Raw genomic sequence first — 25,206 nt, 5'->3', positions numbered from 1 at the left:
ACCTGCCAAAAGGGATTTTGCAGATGTAATTAAAGTTCCCCTTAAAATGGGGAAATTATTCTGGATTATCCCAATGGCCTTAATCTAATCGCACAAGCCTTTTAAAAGCAGAAAGCTTTCTCAGGTTAGTGGCAGAAGAGAAAGGCAGAGAGATCCTAAGCAAAAGAAGGATTCAGCATGCCACTGCTGGCTTGAAGATGGAAAGAGGTAAGTAAGGAGAAGAAAGTGTGGGTGACCTCTAGAAGCTGGGAGCATGGGGATCTCGGTCCTACAATGGCAAGGAACTAAATATTGACAACAGCTAGAATGAAGTTGGAAATGGATTCTTACCCAGAGCCTCCAGATAAAAGCCAAGTCTGGGGACACCTTGATTTTGGCATTGTTTGATCCAAAGCAAAGAACTCAGCCAAGCTCACCAAGACTTCTCACATACAGAACTGTGAGACAATAAGGTATTATTTTAAACTGCTAAATACGTAGTGATTTGTTGTGCAAAAATAGAAAACAAATACAAAATACTTTACATGTGCAAAACAATGAAATATGTAGCCTATCAAATTTTCAAAGGTTTAAAACCCTTTAATGACCCAGTCATGCAAGCAGGATAGGGAAATGACTCACCTACATGCCCCAAAGGAATGTAAATTGGTAAAATCTTTCCCAAAGTACACTGGGCCTCTAAAATGTGGATATGTTTTGCTTTGTTGAAATTTATTGTAGTTGAATAAACATAGTGGTGAGCAAAGATTTTTCTGAATATCCTTTACAGAACTACTTATAACAGTGGACAATTACAAACAACATGAGTGGGGCACCTGGGTGGCTCAGTCGGTTGAACGTCTGACTCTTGGTTTCGGCTCAGGTTATAATTTCACGGTTCGTGGGTTTGAGCCCCATGTCAGCCTCTGTGCTGGTCATTCGGAGCCTGCTTGGGATTCCCTGTTCTCCCTCTCTCTCTGCCCCTCTCTCTCTGCCCCTCCCCTGCTCGCTCTCGCTCTCTCGCTCGCTCTCTCTCAAAATAAATGAATAAAGATTAAAACAAAAAAAAAAAAGAAACGGGCACCTGCGTGGGTGGCTCAGTTGGTTAAGTGTTCGACTTCAGCTCAGGTCATGATCTCAAAGGTTGTGGGTTCTAGGCCAGCATTGGGCTCTGTGTTGACAGCTCTGAGCCTGGAGCCTGCCTCAGATTCTGTGTCTCCCTCTCTCTCTGCTCCTCCCCCACTCACACGCTATCTCTCTCTTTCTCAAAATTAAATAAACATTAAAAAAAAGAAAATATGATTATACAGCAATAGAAGACTGGTTTGTCAAATGTAATATCCTACAACCATTTGATGAAGTAAACTTATGCAAATAGAAGGCCGATAGGAATTCTTATAGAACTCTACAAACTAATTTTAGAATTCATCTGGGAAAGAAAATGCACAAGAAAAGTCAAGAAATTCGTGGGAAAAGAAGAGAGGGGCTTGCCCTAGCAGATATGAAATAATAATTTAAAGCTCAAGTGCTTAAAAAATGTGTGGTATTGATGCTCATATGGATTTTAGGACTATTGAACTGATGATTTACATTAAAACCTATGTCTATACTTAGGAATTTGGTTTTTGATAAGGGGAAAAGAATGATCTGTTCAATAAATGTTTAGGGTCTAATGAAAAATACTAATAACTAATTAGTATTACAAGGGAATAATAGTCCTGTATTAAGCATAATATTGTTAGAATGTTTAATGACTTAGAAAAATGTTTACCAGAAAAATTCCAGATAATTTAAGAGCTAAACATAAAAAATTCTAAAATATTACAAGGAAATACAGAACAATGTTTCTAATCTTGGAGTAGAAAGGCCTTCTTACGCAAGATTCAAAATGCAAAAGCCATAAAAGAAATGACTGATAAATCTGAATACACCAACTTTAAAAACATCTATACCCAAAAAGACCCCATGAGCAAAGTTTAAAACTAAGCAGAGGTCTGCGAAACATTTCCCACACATGTAACAAAGATTTATATCCAGACTACATAATTCAATAACAAGAAGCCAAATAATGCAACTGGAAAACAGATAAAAGATATGAACAGGAAAGTCACAAAACAACACAAGCAAGTAGCCCACCAACATATGAAACTATCCCTTAACCTCACTACAATCAGCAAAATGCAAATAATAAGATATTTTTCACCCATCACATTGGCAAAATATTCAAACAATTGGTTAATACTGAGTGTGGATAAAAATTTAGGGGAATGGTTATTCTTTTTTTTTTTAATTTTTTTAACGTTTATTTATTTTTGAGACAGAGAGAGACAGAGCATGAACGGGGGAGGGGCAGAGAGAGAGGGAGACACAGAATCGGAAGCAGGCTCCAGGCTCTGAGCCATCAGCCCAGAGCCCCACGGGGGGCTCGAACTCACAGACGGTGAGATCATGACCTGAGCTGAAGTCGGACGCTTAACCGACTGAGCCACCCAGGCGCCCCGGGGAATGGTTATTCTTATTCACTGCTGGTGGAGGTATAAACTGAGTCATTCTGCATGGCAATTTGGCATTAAATATTAAAATTTCAAAATGTGCTGTCTTTGAGCTATTTCACTTTTCCATATTTGTCTTACATAAATCTTTTAGCATATGCACAAAAAATGTACAAGGATTTTCACTGCAGCACTGTCAATAGTAAGAAAAAATAACACTCTAATAGTAAAAAATTGAAAACAATAAATATTTATCAATGGGTGACTATATCAATAGTTAACTATAGTACACTCACTCAATGGAATACTATGCAGTACATAAAATAATTGAGGTAGATTTATATACACTGACATGGAAAGATCTTCAAGCCACAGAAAGTGAATACAGCAACGAACAGAACAATACATAAGATAGGATGTCATTTATATCTTCAAAAAGGATAAAACACAAAACAAAGCTATGTATTTCTATATGTGTATATGAATCTAAGAGGAACTTTAAATTTATCTGTGTTAAGTGTTTTGCAATAATGTATTCATTCATGTGTAATTAGGAAAACCTTTGTAAAATGAAAAAAGGACAAAAAGCTAAAGAAAGGAATGTTTCATGTCATTAAAATGATGTTATAAAATAAAATAAAATAAAATGTTATAGACAAATATTTAATTACATGGAAAATATTTACTAGGTTATTAAATAACAGCATGCCATACTTTTGTTTAAAACTATAGGGGCGCCTGGGTGGCTCAGTCGGTTAAGTGTCTGACTTCGGCTCAGGTCATGATCTTGCGGTTTGTGAGTTTGAGCCCCGCGTCGGGCTCTGTGCTGACAGCTCAGAGCCTGGAGCCTGCTTCTGATTCTGTGTCTCCCTCTCTTTCTGCCCCTCCCCTACTCATGCTCTGTCTCTCTCTGTCTCAGCAATAAATAAACATTAAAAAAAAACTATAAATACATATATAATGCATAGTAAAAGGCAAGGAGGACAAAACTAAAGCATTAATAGTGTTTTTTATCTTTTGGTATTTTCTTTATGCTTTCATATATTTTCTGAATATTCTACAATAAGAAAAATAGAAGTGTGTGTGTGTGTGTGTGTGTGTGTGCGTGTGTGCGTGCGTGTAGGGGGATGCTGGTTGGAATTAAGAGTATAAAAGGAGTGCAATTGCCAAAAGAACTAAAGGATGCTGCAGATTGAAATGATAACGAGGATTGTGGAGGTAAGTGGGATTTTAGAATTAGGAGTTGGAAAACTAGACTTTATGGGGCCTAGGAATTAACAGTAGAAATGTAGGGGTTAGAATTAGGCATAGAGCTCATGGATTATTAGAATTAATGCAGTTGCTGTGAGAGATTGGAATTAGAGTCAAAGGCCTTACTAAATTAAAAGGTTTTTTGAAGACTATAAGCACTATTGATGAGGATATTGCAATATCCAAATAAATTGGAATTCTCACATATTTCTGGTGGGACTGTATATTGTTAAAACTGTTCTGAAAAGCCTGTCATGTGCTTTTGGGAGGAGTGACCTTTTGACCCTATCTATTCCACTTCTACAAATTTCTCCTGAAGAAAAATCTTAGAAATATGCACATATTTAGTTATATCAAAGTCCATGTCTGTATTTCTTTTAATTAAAAAAACCTAAAAATAGAATCCTGGTTAAATAATTAACATTACAATGGAATAACATTCACCCATTAAATATTTAATGGATCAATCTCTCTGAAAAGGGGCCTCCATAAAGCAGAGATCATACACGAAATTTTATGTATAAATATTTATTTGGCAGGCAGTGGATCCATTCATCAGATTCTCAATTCGAGGCATGAACCACTGTTCTGGAGGGCTAGAATTACAACTGGAAGGTATAATTATAGTTTTTATTTCCTCTATGTCTCAAGAGTACTTTGGATAGTGCCTTTTGTCTTTATGCTTTAAAATACTAAGTTAATACATGCTTAAAAAAAACTCAAACCTTATCGAAGTATTTAAAGTTGCGATTCAAAATTCCCCTCTCTTTTCACCTTCTAATCTCATTCTGCAACCAGATGAAGCGCGATTAATAGGGGTATCTCCTACCAGATCCTTTTTATTCCTATGCATTCACAGGTGCAGATCCTCTATAAATTCTGCCAATCGCACTACCACCCCAAATAATACCAAGGAGAACAATAAAGAGGATGTTCATTGAGAGCTTACTACGTGCCTTAAGTACGTGTTCTAAGGTTTTGCCGCGGGGGGGGGGGGGAGGGAGGGATTCACTGTGGTCAGCGTCCCCGTCGTCTCCAGCCCTCCACACCGTGTCCCTGCTTGCCCTCTTGCCCCCATTCTTCACAAGGCGGCCGGAGAGATTGTTAATTTTTAAACGTAAATCAAATCAAATCAAATCAAATCAAATCACGTCACCCTTCAGCGGCTCCCATCGTGCCTCGAATCAGATCCCAATTCCTTAGCGACCCTACTATCCTCTACTGTTGGATATGCTGGACAGGGAATAAATAGCTCAGGCGCAGTCCGCTATAGGGGACTCTACTCCACCGCGGAGGGAGTGCCCTCTAGAGGGGCAGGGGCGGGGCTTCTCAAGCGGGGGGGTGGAGCCTCAGATCGGGTGTGAGGAGAGCCAGAGGGGTAGGTTTTCCGCGGAGGGCGAGCGAAGGGAGCAGGGCCGAAGCAGGGCCGCGGACCGGGCACGCTCTCGCGGGCCCCGCGGAGCTACTGCCACTGAGGTAAGCGTCTTTTCCCCGGGTTGGGGGGGCGGACTTTGCTCGCGAGGCCGTCCTCGGCTCCTCGCGGTGGGTTGTTCCCACGGGACCCTGCGCAGAGTCGCGGAGGTGGCGGCCTTGGGGAGCCAGCAGGGGAGGCTGGTGAAGGGGCCCGGCGGCCTGCCCCAGCTCTCCCTCAACCCCGCCTCCTCTCCCCTCCCCCAGGCCTTGGCAGGCGCCAGCCCAAAGCTAGCCGCATCTTCTGGGGCAGCGGGGCAGCGGCAGGCAGCGCAGCGGGAGAGCGGCTGACAGTGGGGATGCGAGGTACCGGCATTAGCTGTGGCCAAGTGGCCCTAGAGAGAGAGTAGAGGCCAGGCCTTCAGCGTTTATCTCACGGGTTCTCGGAAGGCGGCCTCAGAGGAGGGGGAAGGTGAGGGGCCGATAGGCAGGCTTCGCGGGTAACTACTAGGCGTTGTATATGTATGTTTTGGTATCTAAATGGTACTACACACACGCAAAAACATTCGTTTCGGCTAATTGCTTTTTAAAAACTTAATATATCTTGTAGATCTTCATATATCAGGGACTCTAAATTTTAATCTCATTTATAAACAGCTGCATTGTATGATTGTACTACAGTTTATTTAACCATTTCCCGATTGGTGTACATTAGCTGGTTTCCCTTTGGAGGGGGGAAGGGGGCTATTACAAGCAATGCTATAATGAATGGGTTTGTATATATACGTTTCATGCACATGTATGAGTATTTCCGTAGGAGAAATTCTTAGAAGAGTAATCGCTACTCAGTGTATATGCATTTTGAATTTTGATAGATTTGTCCAAATTGCCTTACCAAAAGGCTATACTGATTTACACTCTTCCAATGTTGTGCAATATTGCCCATTTTTCCACAGTTGTGCCAACATGAATTATTATCAATCTTTGTAATTTGGGCCAATTTGAAGCGCAAAAAATGGTATGTCATTGTTTTCATTTGCATTTCCCTGATTACCAGTAAAATTGAACATATTTTTTATTCGCCCGATTACAAAAGTAAGTAGGCAGATATAAAATATCTATAAGCAATAAGCATTTCGAAAATTTAATATTAAAAACCCCATTCGCAGTAGCAAGAGAAACGAAAAAAATACCTAGAAGTAAACTACAAAACTTTATTGAGGTATATAATAAAAGAACGTTTGCATACATGGAGAAGGGATACCATGCTTCTCGGTAGGAAGGCTCAATTTTGTAGTGATGCCAATTTTTCCTATGTTGAGTTATACAATTGATGGAATTTCAATAAATATGCCAAGTTTTTGGAACTTAATATGATTCTAAAGTTCATCCAGAAAAAAAGATGGCTAAGAAAAACCGAGAAAATATTTTAAAAGATAAGTAAAGATGGGGGTATTTGTACTACCAGCTATTAAAATGTACTCTAAAGGAACAGTATTTAAATTAGAATGGACAGAACAATGCATTAGAATAGAAAAGCCCACAAATCGAGCCAGATTGGATCCAAGATTTATTGGAGAAACATTGTTGGCTAGACGTGGAAAAACTGCCATATTAAAAACTGCAAGCACGCACCCCCCATCCCCCGCTTGAATTTTCCTTTGAGGGCAGACTCCTTTGTTTGGAGAAAACCACTTTATTGGATCTTTTGGTTATGCCAAGGTAAAGCGTCAGGAGTTAAAAATTAGTGGCTTTAGAGCTAGAACTAACGATATGAGCCTTTCGTTACATTAAGATGGATTCAGGTTAGCCTGCAGTGCGGCGATGGAAGGAGTGTGGTTATTAGGTCTTAAAATTTTTTCCCCGATCTAATGGGCAAAAAATGTTATGTCATTGTTTTCATTTGCATTTGTGAGCTTATTGTGAGACTGAACGTCTTTCATGTGTTAGTCCAGGATAATATGTGACTACTGGAGGCAGGTAACAATGGGAGACCCGTTGCTCCTCTTCCAGAACGCAGTTTGGTTAATTGGTACAGCTCTGTCCGGGAACGTGAGAATAAACAGGTTGACTTTATAAATTTTCCTCAAGCACTAGGCTCTAGACACCTTAGATCGGGGGCGGAGGCAGTTTTCAGGACATGGCCGAGATTTGGCGCTGAGCTGTGTCATCGCGAGGTTTGGCAGCCAGCTCCGCAGTGGGTCGGAAACCTCGTGGTAGGCGAGATCCCTGCAGGACGGGAGGTTCCTCCCTTCCCCCCGAAAAACTCCCAGTCATTTTCATGAAGCTCCGCCTCTTTCCTTTTTAGGAGCGTGCATTAGGTCTCGCGAGATCTCGTGTTTCCTAAAGGCGAGGCGCGGGCGGCATCCTGCGGTGAATTCGAAGGTCTCGCAGAAACTAAAACGTAATATCGCGATAGTTCTCTCGGCGCATGCGGGAGCCGGCGGCAGCGGCAGATTGGCTCCGCCCCTCGGTGCTTAGTGAGGTTGTGCGTCATTTGCTTTTCGCTTCGCGTAGGGTGAGAGCGGAGCCGTAAAGGCTTCGGCTTTGGTGGGAGGAGGGGTCTGGGAAGGGCTGGGCTCAGGCTTTTCCCGTCCGGTAGGAGGTTCTCGCGGGATTGCGCGGAGGCGGCCGCGGTTAGTGTACGGACTGCAGCAGCCGCGGAGGCGGCGGTAGCGTCTTCGGCTCGTGCTGTTCTTATCCGGTGAGTTCTCGCGCGAGCGGGGTTACGTCCTCGTGGGATCCGTTGGCGGTGGCGGAGGTAGCTTGTGGGGGGGGGAGGTAGTGACTAGGGTCGGTCCGCTTGCTGTTAAGATGGCGGCGGGAGATGATGTCTGTCCGGCCAGGACCCGAGACTGAAGTGTTGGCTGTCCGCGTTTATGACGCTTCTCAGGCACCCGACGTTAAGGAGGTGAAGGTTGGGGAAACAGTGAGGTGCCGGTAAGCCAAACCTGAGGCGAAAACCACGCCGTCTCTGTTCGGTTGAGGCGACACCATTTCCCGGGCCTCAGTCGCGTGTGGGCCCGCCTTTGCCCCACCAATCGGTTGTCGCCACTGCAGTGGGCGGGTTGGGAAGGGTGGGGGGCGGGAGACCTGGAGTTAGTTAGGGACTGGGGTTGGGGGTTAGATTGAGCGGTGGGGGGAAGGGGACCAACCTACGACGGCTGGTTCCCTTTCCACTACCTTTTTTCGGGCCTGCCTCTGTTCTCCGCCCCTTCAGCGGCCCAGATGAATCCCCTGGTTTTTCTTGAGTTGAGGTGGGTTCTACTTCCCCAACTGCCTTGGTGTTTGAACTAAGATTTAGGGGTCTAGTTTTGGTGTCTCTGACGTACTCCTCCTTTTCCCCTAATTCTGTCCTCATCCACATGGATATTTGAGGATTGTATTTAAGAGGAGCTTTTCCCTGTCACCCCCACCCCAGCCCTATTAAGGAAAAGCTTAGCCAAGTTCTCTAACCTGTCCTGTCTCCCTCTTCCATTGGTCCTCTTGACGCAAGCGTTGAGAGAGCCTTTCCCCTTTCTTGCATTTACTCCATCTTTGTGTATGGAACTGTACAGTAGCCTTCCGTTTTCTCAGGTCTTCAGATTTGTATGACCCCGATTCGAGTACACGACACTGATTTCTGCAACTTTGCAGGCTCCTCGACCACTTTTAACTCTTAGATGGAACAATGAATGGATTGGTGGTTGGATGATTGCAGATCATCTGTTCTTGGGGCTGTTAGCCTTTCCTTCCTCATTACATTCCCCGACACCCCCGGCCCCCCGCCAGAACCCTAAAGGAAAAGCTGTGGAGGATAATCCTCCAATAAACCAACTTTTTGTCCTTCTCTATCCCCTGCAGTCCTTCTTTGCAAGCTTGGGAACTGCCCCTTTTCCCTGCCTTCCTCTGAGTTCCTGAGTCCTCTTGGTCTGTGGACCTCTATCTTTGCTTCTGACCACCTCCTAACATGCTTCTCAATTCTTTTATACCTCTCCCCGTGTTCTTTTTTCAGGACTTAACATCCCTTAGAGAGAAGATACCCTCCTGTCAGGCTCCACTACATTTTCCCCTCCTCCATGTGCTAGAAAATAAAATAGCTTTGATTATCCTCTGACCCTCAATCATTTCCCTGTTCTACTTTTTTCTCTGCCTTTCCCCCATTCCACCATTATTGTAGACAATTCCCTGTCATTTGTTTTCTTTATAGATTACATATTCACCATTGTTTTCTCTTAGGCTCCCTTAGCCTTGCATAGATTTGAGGAGACACCAACATTCTCCAGTCAAGGGAGGCACTGGTATGGTGGAAATAACTGTGTGCTTTGGATTCACATGGGAGTTTGTGACCTTGGGCATATGACTTTTCAGATTCTCAGTTTTTTCATCTGTGTAATAGGGATAGTAGCGCTTTATAGGTGCTAGAATTAGTTTGTAAAGTGTCTGGCTTATGGTAGACACACAATAAATTGTAGTTAGTTTTTATTGGTGTAAGAATAGATTGGAAGATGTATCTGTGTCATAGGGTAGTTTTATGACCTGAGAAAGAAGAGATTTTTATTCCTCTAAGTTTTTAGTATATTTCTAGGCTTGTCCTATCGTTTTTGTAGTTTTTCCCTCCTTTTGGATCACACTATTTTATCTCCTTTGGTTCATGATGTTTGATTGGAATTCCCACCTGTGTTAACCTACTAGTCTAGGAATTTTAGTGCAAAATCACTATCTTGAAATGACCACTGGCTGTGAGATTCCTGTCAAGAACCACATCCAGGTGTTTGCCTTTTAGAAGGGATGCCTCATCCCTTGCCTACTCCCTTCCACTGCTTCAAAGAGAGTCTGTCCTGTTGTTCGCCCAAAGATGAAATTTGTTACCATGCTTTACACAGTAAGCAAGGGAACTTCTGCCAGTTAGTTTTCAAGTGTTCATACTGCTTTTCTCCCACCTCCTTTCTTTGGTTCCTCAGATTAGTGTGGGGATCTGCTATTTGGCTTTACCTGCACAAGGCAATTCCTATCTGAGAGAATTTAGGAAAGTTGTTTGGAATACCAAGATACTTTCCCATAGTGAGTTACTGCTAGTTTTTTAATATACTACTCCTTGTATTTTACCATGGTATATTTTCCAACATTCTTATTAAATAGAAGTGAACGTATTCAATTTGAAGGTAGTTTTACCTACTGTTAATATTTTGATTAGACCAATATTAAACTCAACACTTTTATCTGTTACCTTGGCCAGGTGATTAGGTTTGAAATAGGAATATGATGAGGTGAAAAGTTTACCTAGGATTAAAGATACCATAGGTAACCATCTGGTAATTAACTACGTGGGCACTAGTTTTGAGCTTTCGGGTTTGCTATGTTCAGTTTAAAGTGCTTTGGAGGTAATAGAGTTTTCCCCCTATTCATTGGAGGACAGGAGATCACTTTCTGTTTTGTGATATTGCCTTGGTGTTTTTTTACAGTGGGTCAAGTAATGAATCAGAAATTAACTAAACCTCAATTTGATTCTTGTTCAGAACTAGAATAAATCTGGGAATGATAATCTAGGTGTGACCTAAAAGGTTTAATTTATTCTAGGTAGATCTCAGAGAAGTGAGGAAGGAGTGGCAATACCAGTTAAAAGCTTTGTGTAAAAGGTTCAGTGGCACAGTTCAACCTGAGTTTCCCAGGTGTTTATCAGTTGTCTCCCAGTATGCCCAAAAAGATGTGTGAAGTTGTAGTGTGTGGTTCTTTTCACACAAAAAAATAATAAATTTAACATTGCCTTATTATCAGTTTACAGTGAGTGTATAAAATTTTCTATAAAGTAATTACTGTCTCCTATAATTTCGTTTGGGTTGAGGACTGAGTTCAGTTTTCAGGGGGTGTTGTCTGAATGTCAGAATGGAAGAATTGGTTTGGCTTTTGGTTTTGAATTCTTATTACTGTCTAAAGCAGGTCCTTAAAAATGCAAATTGATATGTGAGGGCTATTACTTAAATAATAATTGAGTATGTTTGAACATTTATGTAATGGTTAACTCCCCCACACCCTAATAAATGTGTATCTCTCTCTCCCCACCCCCCCTTTTTTTTTTTTTTTTTTTTTTTTTTTGTAGGTCCTCCAGTAGTCTGATCTGAGTGGGTTAGCACTCCAGAGGAACCAGCAGACCAAGACCAACTTGGTCAGGAAGGTTCAGGAGGCTGTAGAAGTGTTGGGATTTCCCACCAGGATGAGTATGATTGGCTGTGATTTTAGGTTAGTTTTTGTAGATCTTTGGATAATATTTGTATTTTACTTCCCGGAATGGAGGTGGTGGTGGGGAGTGTATGTATTTCCATTCTGTAATTGAGCTACTTTGGTTTTTTTCATTATTTGGATCTGATGTGGCATTGGTTGCATATCATATTATTGTTTAAATGAATTCTGTGTGCACACGATTTTTAAATCACCCGAAGCACCATTCAGAAAATAAAATTACAAGATATTATGTCTAATCAGTTCTTTCTCAAAGAGTTATGAAAAATATCAAACATACAGAAACTGGATAGTGTAATAATCCCCCTGTGTACCCATAACCAGCTTAACAGTTGCCAACTTGTAGCGGTTCTTCATCTGTACTTCTACCTACTATCCCCAGCCATTATTTTGAAATAAACCCCTGCTGTCATATTTTTATTTGTAAAATATTTGTATCTCTAAAAGAAAAGGGCTCTTTAAACATAATCTCAAAACCATTATCACAACTCAAAACATTAACAATGATTTTTGAAGATATCAAATATGAAACTAATGTTCAAATTTTAGTTTGTATTAGGGTCCAAAGAAAGCCCATTTGTCACAAAGGTGGATTGATGTTTATTTCTTAAATCTGTTTTAATCTGCAGGTTCCCTCTCTCTTTTTCTGATTTATGTGTTGAAGATATTGTTCTGCAGTTTCCCTCACATTTGGTGATTACATCCCAGCAGTGGTATCTAGCTCATTCTTACTAAGTTAAAGACCTTGGAGGACCCCCATTATAATGGGACAATGGCAGTAATCTCCTGTATCCCAGTTGGAGTTGATACTGCTGGCCTAGGCACTATCCCGAAATAACTAGTCATGGATTCCCCTTACTGTGGTAGAGTCTGATTTAATTGATACCTGATCTCAGTTCCATGTCTTGGCCCTGCTTGCTGCTCCACATGAAAAGTAGGCCTCCTTACGGAAGAAGCTAATGTTTTCTAGATAATGACCTAACTGTGCCTTTGGGATTTTTCATGGTTTCAATTTCCTAGGTGGTTTAGTTATTTTTATACTATCTTAAAATGTTGCTTTTTATTCTTTTGATGTTGGTATCTCAGCTGCTCTGACTCATAACTTCTAAGCTATTAAGACTTAGTGGTGAGTTCTTCTGGCTAGAATAAAGTTTTTGAAATGGCAATACTAAACAGTTTTTGAGAACTTTCACTTTCCTCTTGATTTTCAGCTATTAATATACAACCATGGTTTTTCTGTTGTTATTTTTCATTTTATTTCTTTTGGAAATAATGTTCTACAGCATAAAGTCGTTTAAACTGTTCATTTCTTTCCTTGTGCAGAATTGGTTATCTTGGGATCTGCTGTATGTCCCTTCCATGGTCAAACCTGGGAATGGAAGTTGGCACATAAAGGCTCCAGCCAGCCTTTGACTTAAGCACAAATGTGGGCAGAACAAGGCCACTTGTGCCTACTTTTGAAATGAGAGTCATTCCAAGTTGTAGAGGCAGAGAGGATAGAGGTCATGAATGAAAGTTTTTGAGGTACTTAGATGAAATATGATTTTGAATCACCAGTGCTATGGATCATGAGTTCAGGCTTTTCAGTTCTTCGTTCATTAATGGAGAAGTCAGATCACTAGTTGAAAAGTGACCACGTAAAGAGGTAATTTCTTAGGAATTACAGCGAAGCCCATTTATTCGGCAAAAAAATTTTGAGCATGTTGGATGTAGTGGTTAGGTATTTACTCCTGTCTTGAGTTTTCTGTAGTTACTAGGAAGTTTGAACAAGGTCACTTAAACCTTCTAATCCAGAGTTTTGAAACTGGGATAACTGTAGATTTTTGGAACAGAACTTTACACAGTAGGCATTGCAGTGTTTGAATTGTTTCCAGAGTTCTTAACAGCTACAAGTCTTTAATGGAAGTGCTGTTGGTTTTTTCTCTTTTGTTGCGTGTTTTCAACCATGGGTTGAGTATTAAAATGCCAAACTTGGTTGCTTTGAAAATGTTTGCCCTTCATGTTCCATGTTACCTTTCCTGCAGTTGGATTAAGTTGTTAAAATCTCACGTGTAGCTGTAACCATATTAAGCTGCTTTACAATGATCTCACCATCTATAAGGTTGATAGTCAAAGTACTTGGGCTCTGGGTGTTTGCTGTATTGTTCTCCAACTTGTTTCCTCAATGACTGGTTACTAGATGTTTATATGTTAATGTCAGGGATAATTCAGCTCTGAAGATTCTTTGGAAGCCTTCTCATTTGATGTGTCATAGGGGTTGAGTTCCTAAAACTTGATGTACTTGTTGATCAGCTTGGTCTTCTGGTTATAGAAATGTTTTCAAGTAGTGAAAGAGTGGCTCTCTATGAGTAAAACAACTCTGGGTTTCATTTGGACTGTTAATACTGAGCATTTTCACATTATAGTGCCCTTAAAAAGTTTTTAGTTGTTTGGCTTTAAAAATTACAGTGGTGACATGGATTGATCCCAGAATGTGATTTTACAAAAGTTGGAATTTCTTTTAGCTTCTTATGAATATTGAATGGAAATTGGTATTATACATAGATTCAGTCTGGGTTGCGCGTTGGACTCGAGAAGTGTGAAAGTTCTTTTTCAAACCCTAGATTCTGATTGTATAGTGACTAAAAGGGACAAGGAGTAGGGAGGTTCAAATTATTCTGGAATGATCTTTTAGTATAATCATTTAGATTTTAAAGATTGGTAAATGTGAACATACTGCCGTGAATTTATGTACCATCTTTAGCATAACCCAGATTTTAAGTCCTTATAATTAGATATCAGAGATAATTGCTTTGGAAATACTGGGATATATTAACATTTGGTGGCTGCTTATGTTCTGGAATGCTTTTGGAAGATTGCTTTTTTAATGATAACATTATTTGCCTGATGATTTTCTTATTCGCCTGTCTTTAAATTTTTTTTTTAACGTTTTTATTCATTTTTGAGACAGAGAGAGACAGAGCATGAATGGGGGAGGGTCAGAGAGAGGGAGACACAGAATCTGAAACAGGCTCCGGGCTCTGAGCTGTCAGCACAAGGGCCCGATGCGGGGCTTGAACTCACGGACCGCGAGATCGTGACCTGAGCCGAAGTCGGCGCTCAACCGACTGAGCCACCCAGGCGCCCCCTTATTCGCCTGTCTTTATAGTGAAGTGTATTTCTCCTGGTCTTTGCATTTTTTTATCCGCTAATTCTTTATTATTGTGTTCTGCCAATTGAGTTCTTATAGGTGGAAAGATCTTTCAGCATAGTGGTTAAAAACATGGACTTTGGAGCCAGACTCCCTGGGTTCAAGTTCTGGCTCCATTTTTTACTAGTTGTCATCTTGTGCAAATTATTTTTTTTTATTTTTTTTAACATTTATTCATTTTTGAGACAGAGAGAGAGACAGAGCATGAATGGGAGAAGGTCAGAGAGAGAGGGAGACACAGAATCTGAAACAGGCTCCAGGCTCTGAGCTGTCAGCACAGAGCCCGATGCGGGGCTCGAACTCACGGACTGCGAGATCCTGACCTGAGCCGAAGTCGGGACGCCCAACTGACTGAGCCACCCAGGCGCCCTTTGTGCAAATTATTTAACCTCTGTGCCACAGTTCTTAATCTGTAAAATGCTGATAATGTTACCTATTTCATAAGGTTTTGGAAAAGTTTAGCTGAGTTAATGCATTTAAAATGCTTAGAATAGTAGCTTTGAAACTTCAGGGAACATCAGAATCACCTAGAGGGCTTGCTGAAGTAGATGGCTGGGCTCCAACTCCAGATGTTCTGATCCTGTAGGTCTGGGAGGGGCCTGAGACTTTGCATTTCCAGCAAGTTCCCAGGAGTTGCTGATGTTTAATGGTCATGGAATCAAGGGAATAGAACAATGCTTGGCATAGTGTTAACTTTTTTCTGGACTGATTTCTCAGTCCCTGAGTAAAACACTTTACTTTCCAGTGCTGTTTAGTACTGCTTTGAGCTGGAAGCGTTTTTAAAATCCTCTGTTGCAGTGGTTCTCAAAATGTGTGCAACAGCAGCAGCATCTGGGAACTTGTCAGAAATGGAAATTTTTGGGCTCTATCCCAGTCTTTATTTTAAAAGTGTGTCTTGGCTTAACTGGAGTGTCTTAGACTTTTTTTTAAAACAGTTTTGTTGAGACATAATTCCCATACCATACAACTTGCCCATTTAAAGCGTACGGTGGTCTTCAGTGTTTTCATGGTTGTAGAGCCACTACACACCAATTTTAAAACATTTTCATCCCTAGAGGAAACCCAGTACCACCACTCATTATTTTATGTTTCTATGATATGCCTAGTCTAGGCATATCATAGAAATAGAATCATATCATATGTAAGCAGCATTAATGTGATTAAAGTGTTTTTCTTTTATTGTAACTAATAATATACAAATAGGAAAAACCACCCCAAAACAAATTTATAGTTTAATAAATTATTTTAAGGCAAACACTTTTGTAACCATAACTCAAGAAATAGAACCTTGCCTGTTACCCTGTTAAGTCCATCCACCTGCCCATCCCAACCACAGAATTCAGAAAGTATCTCTCTGGAAAGTATCTACTGTTCTGAGTTTATAGTAATCACTTGCATTCTGTTCTGTCTTTATTATCCAAGTGTATATCCCTGGACAGTTAATTTGCTTTGTCCATTTATTTAAAACTTGATGTATTTTAAATACTTGTAACTTCCCTTTCTTTCTTTTCCTTATGCTATATCTGTTGAAGAACTCAGGCCATTTGACCTGTGGAGTTTCCCACAGACTGGATTTTGCTTATTGCCTACTCAGTACAGTTCTTACATATTCCTCTGTCCTCTATATTTCATGCAAATTGACAGTGGATCCAGAGGATTTTATAAATTTAGGTTCATTCCCTTTGGCAAGAATATTGGTGGTGTGTTCACAGCATTCATTAAGTTGTAATGATGTCTTGTGTTGTTTTTTTTTTATATTAACAGCAATTTCTGAACATTAGTCATTGGGAATGTCAAAATGCTGATGTTCTAACTCTGTCATTTTGTTTTCATATATTAAGTGGAATAATTTTATAAGGTTACTCAGTGATACAGTTTGTAGGAGAAGGATAGGATTAATGATGAATTAAAAAAAATTTTTTTCTGGCCATGTATTAGTTTATCATGTTGGACACGCTAACGTATCTGTTGCCTCATCAAGGGAAAATACATTATTTGTGGGGTTATTGGGCTTAAATGGGAAAATGTAAGTTGTTAGTAGTACACTCTATGTGGTCAGTAGATGGTTATTTCTTTAACATACTATTTCACTTAACCCCTCCAACAGCTCAGAGATGGGCAGTCACGGTGGTGAAGTGATGGCCAGTTAGCAAAGCCTGTCTGGACCCTTCAGGTCTGTGTTGGGATCATCAGTGGTGGGGAGGAAAGGGTTGTTCTTTGGTCATTTTTGGGCTGACTCTGGCCAGTGATAACTGGGTGTTAACCAGAGTAGTTTTTTCACTTTGCCACGCATTAGGAATCACATTCATACCCTCTGAAGGGTCTTATCCAGTTCTGTGGTGATGTGTAATAATACATTGGTTGCCTTTATCTCCCTATATCTACACAGCCCCCTGTGGCTCAACTTTGTTCTGTTCATGATTCTGCTGTAACCTTAGTAACCCATAATGAGTGTTCGTAATGGTCATCAGTATCACCACTGTTAACATACTTCAGTAGCACCATACACAGCAGATTAGAAAAGAGGTAAATATTATCCCTTTTAACATTTTATATATTCTCTGAAGTACAGCACATGGCATATAGTAAGTGTTCAGTAAATTGGAAGCCATTGTTTTTTAAATTAATGTATGTTTTTTCTTCATGTCTTAACCTCTTTTTAGTTCAGTAAGCATTTACTGAGTGTTTTTAAGTACAAGGATCTAGGGACATAAAATGAATGGTAGTTGTTCTCTTCACTGAAGAAACTTAGTTCATTTAAGGACTGGGATGATGTTTAAAGGTCCTTAGCCTTTTCCTTTATGTTAACATTTTTTCCCTGCTTTGTCCATGCATGATATAACCTATTATTTTTTAAAGCTCTCCTTAGCTCTTTATCCCCAGCCTTTGAGACTGCTGATATGTGAGAAAGCCTGCAGTTGTCTTCTATGAATACTGGGTAATACCAAGAAAAACCTTTGGATTTCAAAATGGCACATGTGATTAACACTGTGATACCAGTTTATAGTCTTCAGGTGGACCTATAACTGGTTTCCAGTCTCCATCCTATTGCTTTGACTGTCTTCTTCTCTCTCCCTCCTCCCCCCCTCCCCTCCCCTCCCCTCCCCCCCCATCATTCCCTAAGATGTTTGCTGCATAAAGGTATCTATTTTTAGAGGTATTGGGTATTGGCTCCTATACCCAATTAGTGATCTATAAAGTATGTATAGAGACCGCTGTGCGGTTTAGGATTGGAGTGTGCCTCAGGTTTCATTCTCAATTATGAAATGGTAATCAAAAAGCCTACTTCATAAGTTGCTATGAGCATTAAAGTGAGATGATGTATTATTTCAAATGTTTAAATTGTACAGTATACTACAAAGGTAAGGCCATAGTAATTTATGTAAAATAAATACTTAATAGCTATGTCACTTGGGGCAAATTACTTCATCACTGAAACAGTTTCCTCATCCTTTAAATGAGGGTGATGATATCTCAGTCACTCAACAAATATTTGAGGACATACCCAATAATGCTAGATACTGGGAATATAGAGACAGGCAACCGGAGGAGGGAGGGCAGCATGGTGTACCAGGGGAGAGAGACTTGTAAATCACAGTCAAAATGATCATGACAATGAGGAGGAGTGAACAAAATGTGCTATAGCAGTTTATGGGAGGGCATCAGAAAATGTCACAAAAAAATTTATTCGTGTTAAACAAGATTTGTGAAAAGTACATCATGAACTCAAAGAAATGCTGTACAAAAATGAAGTTAGTTAAATGTATCCCAAATGAATCAGTAGCCACAACCATTATTTCATTTCTTCACAAGCCTTGTGCTTTAGGTGTGTTTATTTCCTTAAGCTGGATTTTATGAGCTCCTCTAGGGTGTTGTGTGCTCCTATAATAGGTATCCTGAAAGTACTAAGTAAAACGTTGGTTTGCGAACATAATTCGTTCTGGAAACATGCTTGTAATTCAAAGCACTCGTATATCAAAGCGAATTTCTAGAACCATTGACTCACTTGGGATCATGTGACATTTGGTGTCACTTACATTGTAAGACATCGCTTGTTATTAAGTTAAAATTTATTGGAAAGGTGTGCTCGTCTTGCAGAACACTCACAGAAAAAGTTACTCGAAATCCAAGGTTTTACTGTACTTGCATCTAAAAGGATCTTTTTCATTCACTATATCATTTTCTACTTTCTGTTACTGAATTGATTTCGGAAAAACTAGGAAATGTGTTATTTTAGGAAAAGATTCCTACTCCCACGAAAATATTCAGTCATCATTAACATTTTGTTTGGTGTGTTCCCATCTTAATGATAAGAGTAACAGTTTAAAAGTAAGAGGAACAGAAAATTAGGGACAGACTTTACCCAGAATAGGAACTAAAACTGTCTGGTAACAAGAAAAGATACTCATACCAGAATTGCAAACTAAAATGAGATACTTTTTAACCATTAGATTGGCAAAAAATAGATACTACCAGGTCATGGCAAAAATACAGGTAAGAGTATGGTCTTAGAATACTGCCACAAGTGGTATAAATTAATACAGCTATTTATACGGAGATAATTTTGGCAAGTTGTAAGATAGCATGTACTGTATGGCGCTATTTATATATTTTTTAAAAACTAGGGTAAACTGATTATTTGGAAGGAGTGGCCAAGGCGAACTTTAGCTTTTTCTGTAATTATTGCATTTCTTTTTCTGAGAAATTCAAAATATACTGAAGAATACAGAGAATAATATAACAAGAAACCCTTTCCCTACCCCCCTCTCCTGAGCTGATCATCTTTAACATTTATTTTTACCTTAGATCTTTTAATGGGGAGGTTTGATATAAGGGGAAATATTTAAGAACTTTCACCCAGCATTCCCCTCCCTACTGCTATCTTTACCACGAATTGCTTGAATTACTATATTGTGAGAATGGTATAAATTACACATGCAAGTAGAAATTTAAAAACTATGTGATGTTCACACTATTACTTATGTAATATTGTTTGCATACTTGTTAAAACATCCCTAAAAAGGGATGTTATTTAGTCATTTGTTCATTTTATTGTAATTCTTGTTTGAAAATGCTTTCCTGACTTTAAGTAATGTTCCCCATGATTATAGGAGTATACATGGCTTAGTATTGAAATAATACAGATAAGCACAGAAATTTCTTGCCATTCAGATGAATACTATTAGTATGTTGGTATGTAATACATTCTTCCAATGCTTTTCTTTATGTTTGAGTAGCATAAGCACACTTTTTTTCAAAAATTTATTCTTTTCAAAAATGTAATTCATAACCTTCCCTCCGACTTTTTATTGTGAAAATTTTCAGACATAAAAATGTTGAAAGAATAGCACAGTGAGCATCTATATCACCAACAGTTGTTAAAATTTGCCATATTTGATTTATATGTACACATGGGCATTTAATTTTTCTGAAGCATATGAAGTTAGAGTGACATTTCATCCTTAAATCCTTTGGCAGGCATGTCTTAATCAGGACTTACAATGCCATTTATCACACCTAGGAAGTTCGCTCTTTTTGTTAATATTATCTAGTATCCTGTCCATATTTACATTTCCTTGGTTGTCCCCAAATTGTCTTTTTTTTTTTAGGTGTTCCCCAAACCAATATAGAAATGGTGTTTTGAAATTTGTTGTTCCCACTTAATATATTGATCTCTGTTCTGCTTATGCTCTGTCTCAAAAATAAATAAAACATTAAAAAAATTTTTTTAAATGGTAGTCTTCTCCAGGTCTAACAGAAGAGCTGAGAAAGAGCCTGTATTTGATATTATCCATATCAAACTCATTTTTTTAAAGTTTATTTAATATTGAGAGAGAGAGACAGCACAAGTGGGGGAGGGGCAGAGAGAGAGGGAAACAGAGAATCCCAAGCAGGCTCTCTCTGCATTGTCAGCACACAGCCTGATGCAGGGCTTGAACTCACGAAACGGTGAGATCATGATCTGAGCCAAAACCAAGAGTAGGATGCTTAACTGACTGGCGCCTCATCAGACTCCTTATTTTTTAGGCTCAGGTTAGGGGAAGTGATTTGTCCAAGATAACAAATGTTGCTGATTAGTGGTGGAGTTGGGTGTCGAACCCAGGTGAACCTATTTTCACTGTGCTCTATCTTTTCTTGAAACTGAACTGAATCAGTTTCTAAATATGCCAGCAGATATCATCCATAGAAGTGCAGAATAAGTGGCCCCTTCCTATAAGAAAGTTACCCCTCATAATCGGGAAATTTTAGGGAAGTAGAAAGGTAAATGAGAAAAAGCAAAGAAAGCTCAGTTTCTTTGTCCTTTTGACTATGGTGGCTACTTTTCAACATGGGGATCAATTTTGAGCTCTTTCATGGGACAATTCAATTTGGCTATGTGTTCCCATGCGTATTTATGGATGCCATAAGCCTGTAGATAGGGCTGGATTTCCTATTTGTAAAACTTTCAAATTAATGTTTTCTAAGCTCATATTTTTTTCCTTTTCAAACGTTTTAAATTATAAAAGTAACGTGTTGACTGTTAAAAGATTCAAACAAAGTATTTTATTTAAAAATTAGTGTCCCTGTCCTTCCCCAAATGATAGTCTTGTTTTATTCATACCACATTTCAAAAATCTTCTGACAATTTGTGTATATTCTTTTATACCTTTTAGCATCTACATACTGTGCTTATCTATGTGCTATGTGTATTTTTATGTCAAAACATACAGCTCAACTCCATTCTTTTTAATGGTTGCGTTGAATTTCAAAGCATGGATCTAGTATAATTTAATCACTCCCTACTGTTGAGCCTTAGAAGTAGAATTCATTCTGGGTCAGAGTGGTACCATTTAAATTTTTGATCAGTACTACCAAAATGACCTCTAGAAAGGCTATACTGAATTACCATTCTGAGCAGCAGTGTCTTTCAGTGCCCTTTTCTCCACATATATCTGCCAAAACAAGATACTGTTGATCTTTTTATTTTTAATTTTAACCAGTCTGATAAATGAGAAATAGCACCTTCTTGCTTTGGTTAGAATTTTTGTAAGGATTAGGATGAGCAAATGTTACATCCTCTGTAAATTGCAAGTTTGTGCCCTTTTTATCTTATTTTAATGTTTTATGTATTTTGAGAGAGAGCAAGAGTACAAGTGGGGGGGGGGGGAGGGCAGAGAAAGGGAGAGAGAATCCCAAGCAGGCTCCACGCTGTCAGCAAAGAGCCTAATACGGAGCTCCATCCCATGAACCATGAGATCATGACCTGAGCCGAAATCAAGAGTCAGATGCTTAACCAACTGAGCCACCCAGGTGCCCCAAGTTTGTGCCCTTTTACTTTCAATCAGATTATCTTACTGTGTTTTGGGAGTTCTTTGTATATTAGAAATAAATTTTTTGCCAAGATTAAAAGAATATTTACATGCATTATCTTCTAATACATTTACAGTTTAGCTTTTTGTGTTTAAGTAATAATGTGAAGTAGGTGTGTGCTTCTGTTTTTGTCCAAATGGTTAACGGGTAGTTCCTATTTTATCTTGGGAAAGACTATTTGGTTTTTGAATATATGTTCAGCTTAAAACTGAATTATTTGGGAAAGTGTAGTTTGTTAAAACATAAAAGTTGGAACTTGTGCCAAGTAGAAAACTGGCTTGGTTACTTTTTGGTCTTTAGTTTTTGAGAATAATTCAAATTGTTCATGTTTAATATTTAACATTTGTCTTGAACTTGAAATAGTGCTTTAAGAGATTGTAATCACTGTATTTTCATTTTATATGTTTGAGGCCCAGATTATCCTAAGGTCACAAAGTTAGTTGGTGGCAGGGAATTAGAGTACCTTTGCATATTGTTCATTCATTTTCAGCAAACATCTTTCGTGTTAGAGACATAAATGTTTTAAAGCAGCAGATTGTTCACATTATTTGGCTTAATTAAAGAACATTGGAAATGAGTGTATGCCAGTCTGTGTGTCGTGCTATTAAATTTACTCAGCCAGTTTTGTCTATATGCTGGGACATAATTTTTTTTTTCTAAAAGCGTTGTTTTAAGTTTTCTTGTCAATGAACTAATTTCAGCCTCATAAAAATCCTATGAGGTTGGAGTTATTTTATACTGAGAGGAGTTTGCTGCCCTGTTGATAATTGCTCTAATTATTGTTCTTTTAAATCATATAAAAGAATCTTGGTCTCTCTTCCTTCTAAATTCATTTGAACCAGCTCAAAATAGTTGAGATACACTTAAAATCTCTGATTCTTAAGTTGTATGGCCCAGACAGTAGTTAGTAGACTGTTTAATCTTTGGAGAACTTATAACTAACTTGAGAACGAGATCCAGAGCTTCTCGGTCTCATCAAAATTGAGTTTAATTTTTTGGTTCATGTCAGTACTTTAATATTCTAGAGATTGATATATGCTTAATATTCTCTTTCATATTCAGATAACATGTAGAAAGGTTGAAAAGACCAGCTCTTTCTTGCTTTTGATTCTTTCTGTTTGTAATATCCGTCATAAGATTGTTACCCTTAGGGGCGCCTGGGTGGCTTAGTTGGTTAAGCACCTGGCTTTGGCTCAGGTCATTATCTCGCAGTTTGTGGGTTCGAGCCCTGCGTCAGGCTCTGTGCTGACAGCTCAGAGCCTGGAGCTTGTTTCAGATTTTGTGTCTCCCTCTCTCTGCCCCTCCCCCGCTTGATCTCTGTCGCTCGCTCTCTCAAAAATAAACATTAAAGAAAAGATTGTTGCCCTGACATTAATCTGGAACTGCAAGAACTAGAACAGGGGCGCCTGGGTGGCTCAGTTGGTTAAGCATCTGACTCTTGGTTTCAGCTCAGGTCATGATCTCACAGTTTCATGAGTTTGAGCCCTGCATCAGGCACTGTGCTGACAGTGTGCAGCCTGCCTGGGATTCGCTCTCTCCTCTCTCTGCCCCTCCCCTGCTCTCTTGTCTCTCTCTCAAAACAAATTTAAAATTTTTTTAAATACAAATAAAAGAACTAGAGCAAAAATTAATATGGCTTATTCATTGCCAGATACAGTCCTTTGAGATGGGCTATGTTGTTTATTTTACAGAGGTTACCCGTTCATAGAGGTATAGGAACTTGTGTAAGATCATACAGGTAGTAAATGGAATTTAAGCCCAGTCCCATTCAACTCCCAGGCCTTTGTACTGTGCTGTTGTCCTCTACTTCATTTTGACTTTTCTTCCAGTAGTATTCCTTAATTTCTACCTTTAAACTTAAATAATCCACAATGTACGGTAGCAAGTAAATATGTTACTGAGGTCTCTTCTCTCCCCATACAGATACATCTTTTGTTAGACTATTTTTAGGCATTAAACTTAGCTTTTATTTAGAAATATACTTAATCTAGCCTTTTATTTTTTTAATTTTTTATGTTTATTTATTTTTGAAAGAGACACAGCACAAGCAAGGGTGGGGCAGAGAGAGAGGGGGACACAGAATCTGAAGCAGGCTCCAGGCTCTGAGCTGTCAGCACAGAGCTCGACGCGGGGCTCAAACTCATGAACTGCGAGATCATGACCTGAGCCAAAGTCGGATGCTCAACTGACTGAGCCACCCAGGCACCCCTAATTTAGCCTTTTAATAGGAGGTTTGTGCCTCTTCTACCTTTCTTCAGGATATGGGACTAGAGGATTATATCCAGGAATACATAATTCCCTCTTACACAGAGGAGGTTTAATCTTGAGAGATGCTGTATGTTTCTTTGTAAATCCAGGGATATGAGACAGTTGGAGCTGAATAATGCAAAAGGGTTGGAATTCTGTTCTTTGGTTTCCTGTACTTTTTGTATTTGACAGTAGCCTATCGTGGCTTTAGGGGCAAAAACCATATGCCTGTGTTTCATTGAGTGAAAGTGAAAACAATGTAGTCATTAAGCAGGCTATGTCTTAGAGATCTTTTCTGTGGGGTGATGGTTCCTAATGTTTCAGGTCATAGATCTCTTTAAGAAGCCAGTGAAAGCTGGGGCGCCTGGGTGGCTCAGTCGGTTAAACGTCCGACTTCGGCTCAGGTCACGATCTTGCGGTCCGTGAGTTTGAGCCCCGCATCGGGTTCTGGGCTGATAGCTCAGAGCCTGGAGCCTGCTTTCGATTCTGTGTCTCCCTCTCTCTCTGCTCCTCCCCCGTTCATGCTCTGTCTCTCTCTGTCTCAAAAATAAATAAAACGTTAAAAAAAATTAAAAAAAAAAAAAAAGAAGCTAGTGAAAGCTATAAACTGTGTTCTCAGAAAAATACCAACATATGCAGAAACTTTCCATAGAACTTCAGAATTATTGTGGGGATCCCTTGGTATAGGACAAGAGGAAATGTTTTGATTATGTCCAAATTGCTGTGTTGTTTGTTTTTATATTTTCGTGTATATGTTGATCCAGATATAAAGCACTATGCCCACAAAGTGATACTGGGCTAATTGTTTCACTTTTGCCAAAGCTGTACTCTGCTTTATGCAGCATGAATCTCTAAAAATCCAAATTTTTAAAAAAGCAAGAGAATTGTGGTTGGTGTTATATAAGGATTTATTTTATGTATTCTGTTGCTCTCTTGTAACTGTGTTTCTGGCTTTGCTTTGGCCACCAGGAAGTTGTAATTTCATTGTGCATTTTCATGTACTTTTTGTTGCTTTTATGTGATCATTGCTTCTAGTTTTCCTTTTTCTCTGATTTACATTTCTGAACA

At 39.3% G+C, this 25,206-nt stretch overlaps 1 protein-coding gene across 13 annotated transcripts in view; it reads left to right on the top strand.

The window, feature by feature from the left end:
- The first annotated feature begins 5,105 nt into the window (after positions 1 to 5,105).
- The window catches only part of HUWE1 (HECT, UBA and WWE domain containing E3 ubiquitin protein ligase 1), a 167,448-nt gene continuing 147,347 nt past the window's right edge, over positions 5,106 to 25,206 (top strand). For 6 of the 13 annotated variants that reach the window (XM_042974395.1, XM_042974394.1, XM_042974396.1 and 3 more), the window contains exons 1-2: positions 7,450 to 7,836; positions 11,212 to 11,351. The gene's annotated coding sequence lies outside the window, so the exon portion shown is untranslated. The other 7 variants (XM_042974391.1, XM_042974397.1, XM_042974393.1 and 4 more) reach the window with 5 other exon arrangements.

This window comes from Panthera tigris, chromosome X (assembly GCF_018350195.1).
Source record: "Panthera tigris isolate Pti1 chromosome X, P.tigris_Pti1_mat1.1, whole genome shotgun sequence".
NCBI classification, from domain to species: Eukaryota; Metazoa; Chordata; class Mammalia; order Carnivora; family Felidae; genus Panthera; species Panthera tigris.
This window is presented reverse-complemented; position numbering and strand designations above follow the sequence as displayed.